The 11,155-nt window shown below is 36.7% G+C and overlaps 1 non-coding gene across 1 annotated transcript; it reads right to left on the reverse strand.

The window, feature by feature from the left end:
* Nucleotides 1-10,654: 10,654 nt before the first annotated feature.
* LOC123283594 (U6 spliceosomal RNA) lies at nucleotides 10,655-10,760 on the reverse strand. The gene has a single exon (XR_006524273.1). It is a non-coding gene; the product is annotated as a U6 spliceosomal RNA (small nuclear RNA).
* Nucleotides 10,761-11,155: the final 395 nt, after the last annotated feature.

An 11,155-nucleotide genomic window follows, 5' to 3' on the forward strand; every position in this document is an offset into this window, starting at 1 on the left:
ATGTCAACACCTTTCTAGAAAATACTGAAGCTCCTCTAAAACCTTATCATTTGAAGCTATTATTAATAACTCTTGTTTTCCTTCCTTCCTTCCTTCTCGCCCCCCCACTCCCTCCTTCTCTCCCTCCCCATTTTTTTCTTCCTTTCTTTTTCTCTGTTTCTTTCTTTTGTCTATTCTTGTTTTCAGCTGAAGGCATCATTGACAGAATAACATGTACATTCTCTATTACCAAACATACTCATTAGAGAACTTATGAATACACAGAAAAATCTCAAAGTAGTAAAATTCGCTCACAATCACTCAGTGATAACCACCAACAGCATGTTGCATATTAACTTTTAATATTTCACTATGTATACATAAAGTGTAGTTATAATTGTGTATATATAAACAAACACATATTTATAGATTTAAATAATAATGACATTTTAACATATGAATGCTTATTAAAGCTCATTTTGATCCTAAAGAAATGAGCTAAAACATACAAGTTAAGACATTTTTTTCCTTATAATTTCAGTCCAAATCACATTATGTATGTACATTTTGAAATTTTAAATAAAATTTTTCTAATCCTCCAGATTTAAAGTTTTTCCTTCATTAAAGTTCTTTACATATAGTTTACAAGTTTTCTAAGAATTTCTCAAGATAAGAACTTCGGAGGAAACTTGGCTGCAGTAAGTGTAACGTAAGCAGTAATGAACACTTTGTACTCTGTAAAACCCTAGAGCATTCTCTTTATAGTTCAATTTTGAAAATGTTACTATGTGTATGACATTTTGAATTTCATCATCAAGGCCATCTACTTATTAAAGGTGTTTTTAAAAATAGATGAATTGAGAAATCATATAATTAAATTTTATACAAAAATGTTAGCATTCTCCAATGATTTAAACTTAAATCAAAACTATGGAATTATGTAAAGCATAGAAAATTAAAATTTTATTTATATTTTTCTCTATTCTGTATAGAAAAATGGTTTATGTTTAAATCAGTATTTTCTATACAATCAAGTTATAAAACATAAAAAATTAAAATTCTGTTTAATACAATAAATTTACATATACAAATTTAACTGATAAATTGCATACTACATATTTTCTGTCAGTTGGCTTATGTGATTTTCAGGAAAATATTATTTCCATAGACATGTTATATAATTCTATAAATTAAGTGGTTAATCATGTTGAAATTACTTTTTGACATATAGATGATATCAGTATATTTATTGTATTCTTTGATAAAATAGCATTAAAAGTTACCCTGAGAAAACAAATATATGATGAATCAATGACAGATTGAAAATAACACACACAAATAAACATATTTCATACATTCTTGGATCCTTTACCAATAAACATTATCTTAATAATGACACTAAATGAATAGTCACCAACTGGGTAATTTTGTACCACCTGAACACCAAATAAGTTAGAGTAGGAAGAAATTCGGATTGTAATTATATAGTGGATAGACATAATAGAATTCTATATATATATATATATACACACATATAATTATTATTTTTTTGCTGAGGAAGATTTACCCTGAGCTAACATCTGTTGCCAATCTTCTTCTTTTTGTATGTGAGCTGCCACCACAGCATGGCCACTGACAAATGGTATAGGTCCAAACCTGGGAACCAAATTCAGGGTTCTGAAGTGGAGTGCACTGAACTTAACCACTAGGCCACCGGGGCTAACCTTAGAATTATATTTTTTGTGTGATCAGAGAGCCCAGCATGTGACTATCTTCCCTGGAAGGGGCCAGAGGTTGCTTCTTTTGGGACACAAGTCTTTCATGTTTCTGCACACTTTTGAGTAGAGATGTTGGCTGTTTTGGTTCCAGACTACCTTTCCAAGAATGTATTTATTTCAAAGTGCCTAAGCATATAGAGTTTGTCCCTCTGGAGTAAAGAGAGGATTTATTTGCTTGTATCACATTACACTTAGTTTGAGTTTACTAAAGTTGGAGCTCCTCACGCATGATGCAGACGTACTGTGTATGTAGTAGTGTGTGTGCAGCCTCGTTTCACCACAATGGGAGTTGCAGGGGAGTATACTAGTTTCCTAGTGCTTCATACCAAATTACTAAAAACTTATTTAGTGGCCCAAAACCACACAAATATCCTATCTCACAGTTTCTACAGGACGGAAGTTTGGGCACATCGTGGTTGAATTCTCTCACTCAATCAAAGTGTGGAGTGATGCTGCGGTTCTCATCCGGGGCTCAGGGTCCTCTTGCAGCCTCATTGCTTGTTGGTAGAGTTCATTTCCTTGCAACTGTAGGGAGTGAGGGTCCTGTTTTGCCGCTGCCTGTGTGCCAGGGATGGCTTTCATCTCCTAGAGCCCACCCAGAGTTCCTTGCCATGTGGCCCCATAGGAAATTCACAACCTGGATGTTTTCACTGTTTCAGGCCGGTCCAGGCAAACAGGCAAAGAAAACACTCTGCTTTTAGAGGACTCCTCTGATTAGGTCAGCCCCACTGTCAAGGTAGTCTCCCTTTTGCCATATAATGTAACATAATCACAAGAGTATTGTCTTAAAATGTTAACAGTTTCTACCAAGAGTCAAAGGAGAGGTTTAGACAAGGATGAGCAGAGTCGTTGGGATCATCTAAGATTGGTACCTACCACAGTGAACAGGAGGACACAAACATGAAGTCACGGAGTTTGCTGTGCAGTGAGCAATCAGGTCCTCTGTCTCTGAGAGAGGAATAGTGCAGCTTCTGCCAATATCCGTGAAACTGTATTGGTATAACTTGTTTGCTTAAAAGTAGGGCAGTATTGGGGCCGGCCCGGTGGCGCAGCGGTTAAGTTCGCACGTTCAGCTTCTCGGCGGCCCGGGGTTCGCTGGTTCGGATCCCGGGTGCGGACATGGCACTGCTTGGCAGCCATGCTGTGGTGGGCGTCCCACGTGTAAACTAGAGGAAGATGGGCACGGATGTTAGCTCAGAGCCAGGCTTCCTCAGCAAAAAGAGGAGGACTGGCAGTAGTTAGCTGAGGGCTAATCTTCCTCCAAAAAACAAAACAAAACAAACAAACAAAAAAAAAAAAGTAGGGCAGTATTACACAATTCTCACTTCTTGACAATTGTCTTCAGCAAAGCAATGGAAAATGCACTGGCTGGAAGTGCCAAGCATCTTTCAGAAGCTGACTTTAGTTTCTGTTTTAGGCTAATGATGATCGTAAGAGTTGATTCTCTGAGACTGGGCAAACTGACGTCAATGGCCATGGCAGAATCCCAGAAAGGTAGAGAATAGATGGAGTGCTTAACCTTCTGATGCAAGACAGGTGTAATTATCATCAGTATAGACACACAGAGCATCTCGCAGAGCCTTCATGTTGGTTTCCCAATCCGTGAAATGAGAGTGAAAATTATAGTAGAAAGGAAAAATGGAAGCCTCTGCACATGCTCTGCTGCCTCAGCCCAGACAACGCATCAGATGCATTGCTGAATCCCATTAGAAAATGCAGAGACTGGCAACCCCATCCAAAACTTCAGTGTGGGTTCCCTGTCACATCCTCATTTAGACCACTTGTCTGGATCCTGGAAAACTAGATGGAACATGGAGAGTGATGTCAAACTAACAGAAACAACATAGTCCCCGATCAGCTGCTGTGTCAGGCAGTGTCACTGCTACATTATTAATAGGAAAATGCGTTCTTCACTACACCCATAAGTAAAGAAATCAAAACCAATTACTCTTTATGTTGGAAAGATAGCAGTATACATTCACTGCTTTATTTAGGATTATGATAGCATTTCTTTTCTGTAAAACTATAGCCTTCGGGGATTTGAGTAGTCCGGAACATTCCCCAGAACATCATGTTGATGCGTTATATTGATCACATTATGCTATTGTGCAACAGGTTCTGATGAGCAGGAAGTGGTAAGGACTCTGCATGTCCTGGAAAGAAACATGCAGACCAAAGGATTGGAGATGAACCCCATGGAGAGGCTAACACCTGCTGTGTCAGTGAAGTTACTATGGATCCAGTGATCTAGGGCCTGCCAGGATTTCTGCTTTAAGGGAAGGTCATTTTGTTACACTCTTATTATAGATTGAATGCCTGTGTTTGCCCCAAATTCATGTTTTGATCCTAACGCTTAATGTGGTGGTATCAGGAGGTGGGGCCTTTGGGAGGTGATTAAGTCATAAGGTTAGAGCTCTCATTAATGGGATTAATGCCCTTATGTAAGAGATCCTAGAGAGCTCCCTCATCCCCTCCGCCACGTGAGGACCCAGCAAAAAGACAGCCATCTATAAACCAGGAAGTGGACTCTCATCTGACACTGAATCTTGGGCTTCCCAGCCTCCAGAGCTGTGAGAAACAAATTTCTATTCTTATAAGACATATAGTCAGTGGTACCTAGTTTCAGTAGCACCATGAAAGATGTTCCAATGCACGTATGCAATTTAATTTTTCCTGTGACTGCCAGTCAGTCTTTCTCCTTGGCTCCTTTGGTGCTGGTGCAATGACTGGTGTCATAAAGGAATGGCAGACTTACTTCATGAGAGCTCTAAAATCACTGCTGCTGACCACGAGGACTATTCTGCAAAAGGAGATGTAACAATGGACTCATCATCCTGGAATCGTGTTTTTCTACTCTAGTCGTCATCAGGCAGAGGCAACAGTTCTAACATAACAATGGTACCAGCTTAGAGAAGTTGTCCTGATGGGTTTGAGTAATATTCTTATACTTGAGAATACAATAATTTCACAGAACCAATAGCTAATAAATCATGTTGTGATACATGGAATCAAAAGATGGAAGTATGTCTGGTCTCTCTCAAAATCATTTCTAGTGAACCACTTGGAGGATTTTTGTTTCAAATTCCTGAACCCTTTGGTTTTCCTGGATCAGAGGTCCTGGGTTCTGGTACGAGTAGTGAGAGCTGATGAAAATGTTTCCACTGGGGGGCACAGGCAGATGTTGTAGCTATCACTACCATGAGATGGAACAGCAGGCAGAGTTACTTTACTTGAGGGATAATTGCCTCTGATTACCATGAGAAGCTAGGTTTGCTGCCACACTCTGGGTGCAGGGAGATGTAAATATAAATTGCATGGGACCCACGGGGTGTCACTTCATTCTTCCATGCCTGGTGATGGTGGTAAATGAGCAATTGCAACAATCAAGTCCCACAGAGAGTAAAGCAAGTAGGAGTTTTGACTTCTTGAGAATAAAGTATGTGGTCAACCAACCTAGAATTTCTGAAATACTAGCTAAGGGTGAGGACAACCTATAATTGGTGCTGAAGGAGGCAGAACATTTCAGCTTTGGAAAAAGTTGCAGCAACAAGGAATGTAGCTTGTTCCAATAACACTCCTGAATTATGTCTTTTGTAGACAGTGCAGCCTATGTCCTAGGATACTCCAAGATTTATGACAATTTTAGCTTCTTTCTGGTCTAAATAAGATTTCTTTGTTTTGGCCACTTGAACTCAAACTGAATACTAATAGAAAACTCTATGTGTAAAAGAGACTGATTCAGAAAAGTTTTTTCAAGTGAAGAGCAAACAGATGGGAATGTGACGCCAGGGAAAACCAATATTTAAGGTTTGTGTAGGGCATGAAGTCTCTGAAAAGAATGAAATTGCTGGACCAGAAGAGAGTAGGAAACCAATGATGTTGAAGGCCAGAATAGGATTTCAAGTAGGAAGAAGTGTTCAATAGTGTCCTTTGTTGTAAAGGACCAAGCAAGATAAATATAGAAATACTCTTTTTTATTTTTTAGTTTGGCAATTACTTGGTTGTTAGAGTAGATTTCTCTGATTTTAAAATTCAGTAATCTGTGCTTCCCCTGTATCCATTTTGCTATTTACTCCACTGACTCTATTTTCATATGGGCAGTACTAATTTTTGTGTCCACTGTTTTCAAGTGGTTCATATTTATAATATATTTTCGTATCCTTTCTGGGAAATGTTTATGCTCATCTAAAACTTTTGGTCTTGATGTTCCATTAACCCATTAGAAAAAAATTAAAGGAGAGAAAATATAAAAGCGATATGAGCATACAAGAAAATATGTTAATATCCACATAATAAGAATCCAAAATGAAGAGAAATAAAAGTAATAAATAGAAGAGAAAAATATTTGAAGAAGTAATGATTAAGAATTTCTCATATTCAAGAAAGATGAGAGACCTTCTACTTATTCTCATCACATAGTGAAACACCACAATATTTAAAAAAAATTCACAACCAGACACAGAGTAGCAAAATTTAAGAACACAATATACATCAACTAAAGTATGCCCATTCTTTTCAACTGCACACAAAAAGACAATAGACAAAAAAATGTATTTTGTATACAAAAAAATGTATTTTTATATACCAGCAATTAACAACAAAAATAATTAAAACTATCATTTAAAATGGCATCTAAACACCTGAAATAATTGGGCATAAATTTAACAGTATTTGTGAGAAATCAGGCTCCTGGTCAAAAAGATCAATGTGAGCTTTTTCAGACCAACCCAGGTAATCACCAAGCCTTTACCTGGCAGGCCTCCTGGAGGCGAGCTGCCTCGCCCACACCTGACTTGGCGCACACGTTGCGGTCTCTGGAGGGAGTTACAGTTGAGGGCTCGTGCTTCCCTGCCTGGCCGTGTCCTGATGCACATCTGCATCCCTGGTCCAGGTGACTTCCTTTGGAGGCCTCCTCAGAAGGGAAACTTAAAGACATTTTCTCCACTCTCACTCAGTAGTCAGTACTTTTCCACTCCTACCATTCCCCCATCCATCAGCCCCGTCCCCAAATCCATAAAATTGTAGCAGTCTTTTTTTCAGGACTCTCTCAACAGTGTCACAACCCCTCCTTCTGTGCTGATCCACTGAGCGCTGTTCCACGAGGGCAGATGGAACAGGAGGCAGGCAGTGGCAGCTTCTCAGCTCTCAGACTCTTGATTCTGCTCTGGTGGGAAGTGATTAGAGGCTTGACTGTCGCCTTTATTTTTGGCTTGTTGCTTTAATTGCCTGTTCTGACACCTGGCAGCTCAGCTCCCTCCAGCTCAGCCGAGCTCCTGTCAATATATTTAAGATTTGTACCCTGAAAACCGAAAACATTCTTGAGAGAAATTAAAGAAGAAAGAGACATAGTATGTTCAAGGTTTGAAGATATTAATACTCCTAAATTAATCTATAAATTCAAAGTAATCTCAAAATGCCAGTAAGATTTTTTTTTTTTTTTTTTTGGTAAACCTTGACAAGTAAATTCTATGACTAACCAGAAAAAAAGTCTTCCAGAAGATTTGAAAACAGAGCACTGACATTTCCCAAATACCCTTCACCCAGCTTCCTATAATGTTAAATTTGTCAAAACCAAGAAATTAGTATTGGTAAAACGTTATTACCTAGACTATTGACTTTACTTGGATTTCACCAGTTTTTCTAAATTTTTTTTTTTCTGTTCCAGGCTACAAACCAGGATACACACTGCATTTAGTTTTCATGTTCCTTACCCTCCTGTGATCTGTGACAGTGCCTGTCTTTCCTTGTTTTTCATGATCTTGACACCTTTGAGGAGTGCCTTAGTCTCTCTCTGCTCTCCTGAGAAATCAAAGGAAAACTCAATCTTTTAATCTACTATCGTCATATGTTTGTTTTACTATTTTGAGACTTTTTTCTCATAATATCTAAAAAAATTATTTGAAGTCATTTCACTAGGTTTAAAATATTTTGCCAAACATATTATCTCAAGTCTTTGTAAGATGTCCTATCTCACTTTGCCAGGAAGTTATCATTTTGGCATCTCCAGCCAAAGTACAGAATACTACGTCCTTTTCATCCTCACCATCTAATTAACCAACTGTTCAATTGCACATTGCCGTTTTTCTTCCAAAGTCTCAAATTTCAACTAAAATAAGAATTAAAACAACAACCTATGCCCTTAAATCTTCTAATTTTCACAATATCTTTTGCTCAAATTCACTTTCCAAATGATTTAATTTTGAAATTAAATGTATAGATATAGATAGATACCAAAATTGTATAGTTACAAAATTATCACCTTGTTGATTTGTATAAAGTCATTGTTGAAATACTTTCTCTTCCATGGTAGTAGTCATTATTCTATTGCTGTATATTTTAGAGTGGATAGGCGCTTTTCTTGGAGTTTGCAGAGGTTTTTCGGGTATGGAAAACAATGTAAGTATTTATTCCAGTGGCATATATAAGACAGGATGCACTGTTATACAATAATGCAACCACCTCGACTGGGAGAGTTTCCCTGGAGATTTTGCATATCTGGCTATAGAAGATTTAAGTTATTTTTAATACTCCATTTTATTCTACTGATTTTATTTCTAATTGTTATACTTTAAGAAAAGTATGTTCACAAGGTTGACAAAATGAGGTGAAAAACACAAGGCAAAAAATGTGCTCAATTAAATAAATACTTTACAAAGATTGTCTTCTCTGAGGGTTGAAATCTCTAAACAAAGCTGCTAAAATGCTTCATTCGTGTTTCTGGCATTAAAACCAATACAGAATTCAAATTAAATGCTCCAATAACCAAGGCTCTAATTTATTATTTTACCTGACCGCATATTCAAGGAGTATTTGTTATATTATTATAGTTTCACCACCTCATTTTTCTGATTCATTTTGTAACCTGTATACATACTGACATAAAAGCAAACCAGCATATTAGGAAAAACATTCTTTATTCGCGCTATTTTGATTTAATTTAAATATGAATCTCATAATGCAGAAATTGCTTTTTTCAGTTGACCAAAGTGGGGCCCCCACATCTTTTCAAAGAGTATTCTTATTACATTTACTTTCGTAAATTAGTAATTTTATTCACCTCTTATATGTCGTACTGGTCATACTAAACATGAAAAAGAGAGTATCAAATAGGATTTATTTTAGCTCACTCTAGCCAGGGCCGATGGCAATGTATGTTGTCTGTTCAATTAGTAAATTCTGAGTTCTCAAAATATTTAAGTAAACATAAATGTTTACAATTTGTTCTGGTATCTTGAATACAAACCCTCCTTCAATCCTTTTACATTGAAAATTACTAAATAACCACCTTACTTTATTTATTAATCAGTTCTTAGAGAAAGTATTGTGAGTCCACAATTTTAGGTGTTGTAAAGATGGACATTGCTGTTTACAAATATTTAAATACATAAAATTTAAATGAAAAGACAAAAGATGCTGCTATGTGCAATTTGCTTTAAGTGGATCATACATACAATGCCCAATGTTTAGATTTTTATGGAAAATTTATTTTAAGGTACAATTTTATTTATTCAATAATTGTCCCATGCTTTGGCTGGTGTTTATTGATCATCTTAGTATGCAAGTCTATTGTATTTATTAGATCTCTCAGAAAATTTAATTTCTAAAATTCCCTCTTGCTCATATTTTTGTAGGAAATTTAAATCCGTTCTATGCAGACAATTCAATATACGACTATTTATAGCATGTTTGCAAACTCAATTTGATTATTAATATAAAATTCTAGATTCCCAATCATATATAAAAAGACAAAGCATATCTAATATAAATTTGTAACATATAAGTAAATATATAAGAAATATATATATTTCATGTATCTTACATTCTATACTTAAACGCAATTGTTAACATAGGTTTCAAACTTCCAGACACGTAACCACCCATAAGCTGTATTTCTTTCTGCAATGCTTTCTCTTCTTCATTGATACTAACACTATATATTTTTTCCATTAGTGAGAATATACCTATATTCATTTTCTTAGTAGATTTTCTCCCTATTTTAATTTAAAGAAAATTTTACAAAATAGAAAGATGTCATTTATCATTGTTCTGTGATTTTTCTCTTATGAAAATACATAGATATGAAATAGAATCATTTTATGCTTTATATGACCAGTTTAAAATAACACCCATTTCGATCAATGTTTAAACAATAAGTGAAATTGTTTTCCCCACAAAGAATTAGGCAGTGATTCTCTAAAATAAAAACAATTTTTGCTAAACTTCTGTCATGTTAATCACTAGTGTCAGGTTTTATCTCTCCCCTTTTTATGTCATTGTTTCAATTTGCCACGTTACTTAGTCTTTCTAGAAAAATCAGTTTTTGCCTTGGTAATGACGTCAAAACCAATATATCATTTATTTGAAGTAGATTTTTTATTTATTTACTTCCCATTTCCCTCCTCTGTGAATTATTCTTTTTCTCATCTCTTCTTTGAATTAGACATTGTGATAATAATATGATAACGGATATTGTTTGCATTAGTTTGCCAGGGCGACTATAACGAAATACCGCAGACCGGATGGTTGAAACAACAGAACTTTGTTTTCTCACGGTGCAGGAGGCTAGAAGTCCAACATCAAGGCGTCAGCTGGCTCGATGTCTTCTGAGGTCTCTCTCCTTGGCTTGGAGAGGGCTGCTTTCCCAAAGATTTCACCCGTGTGAGCAAGTAGCTGCGGGCTTAGTCTGCTTAGCCTGCTGTAACAAAACATCACTGACCGGCTGGCTTAAACGACAGAAATTTATTCTGTCACAGTTTGGAAGGCTAGAAAGTCCCAGATCATGGGGCTAGCTCCTGGGAGCCTGTTGAGAGTTCTCCCCTTTGGTCGCAGGCAGTTCTCTCCTTGTTGTGTCCTCACATGTTGGAGAAAGAGAGAGCAAATTCTCTGGTATCTCTTCCTTTTTCTTTGAATGCTTCATGAATTTGCCTGTTGTCCTTGCACAGGGACCATGCTAATCTTCTCTGTATTTTCACATTTTAGTGTGTGTGCTACCTAAGGGAGCGCTGGTGTCTCTTTTTATAAGAGCACTAAACCCATCGGACGTGGACTCCACCCTCATGACCGCATCTAACTCTATCTCTCAAAGGCCCCATCCTCAAAGACCGTCACGTTTGAGGTTACCGCGTCAACATAAGCATTTTAGAGGACACAAACATTCAATTATAACAACTAGTTTCTCTCTTTGTGTCCAAGTTTACTCTGCTTGTAAGAACACTACTCAGATCAGATTAGGGCCCACTTTAACTGCTTCATTTTAATTCACTAACCTCTTTAAAGGGCTTATCTCCATATACAGTCTTATTCTGAAGTACTGGGCTAGGGCTTCAACATATGAATTTTAAAGTGACACAATTGAGCAGATAACATTGTTTTAGTAGTTTTCTTAGAAACTGCCATTA

This window comes from Equus asinus, chromosome 2 (genome assembly GCF_041296235.1).
Source record: "Equus asinus isolate D_3611 breed Donkey chromosome 2, EquAss-T2T_v2, whole genome shotgun sequence".
Lineage (NCBI taxonomy): Eukaryota > Metazoa > Chordata > Mammalia > Perissodactyla > Equidae > Equus > Equus asinus.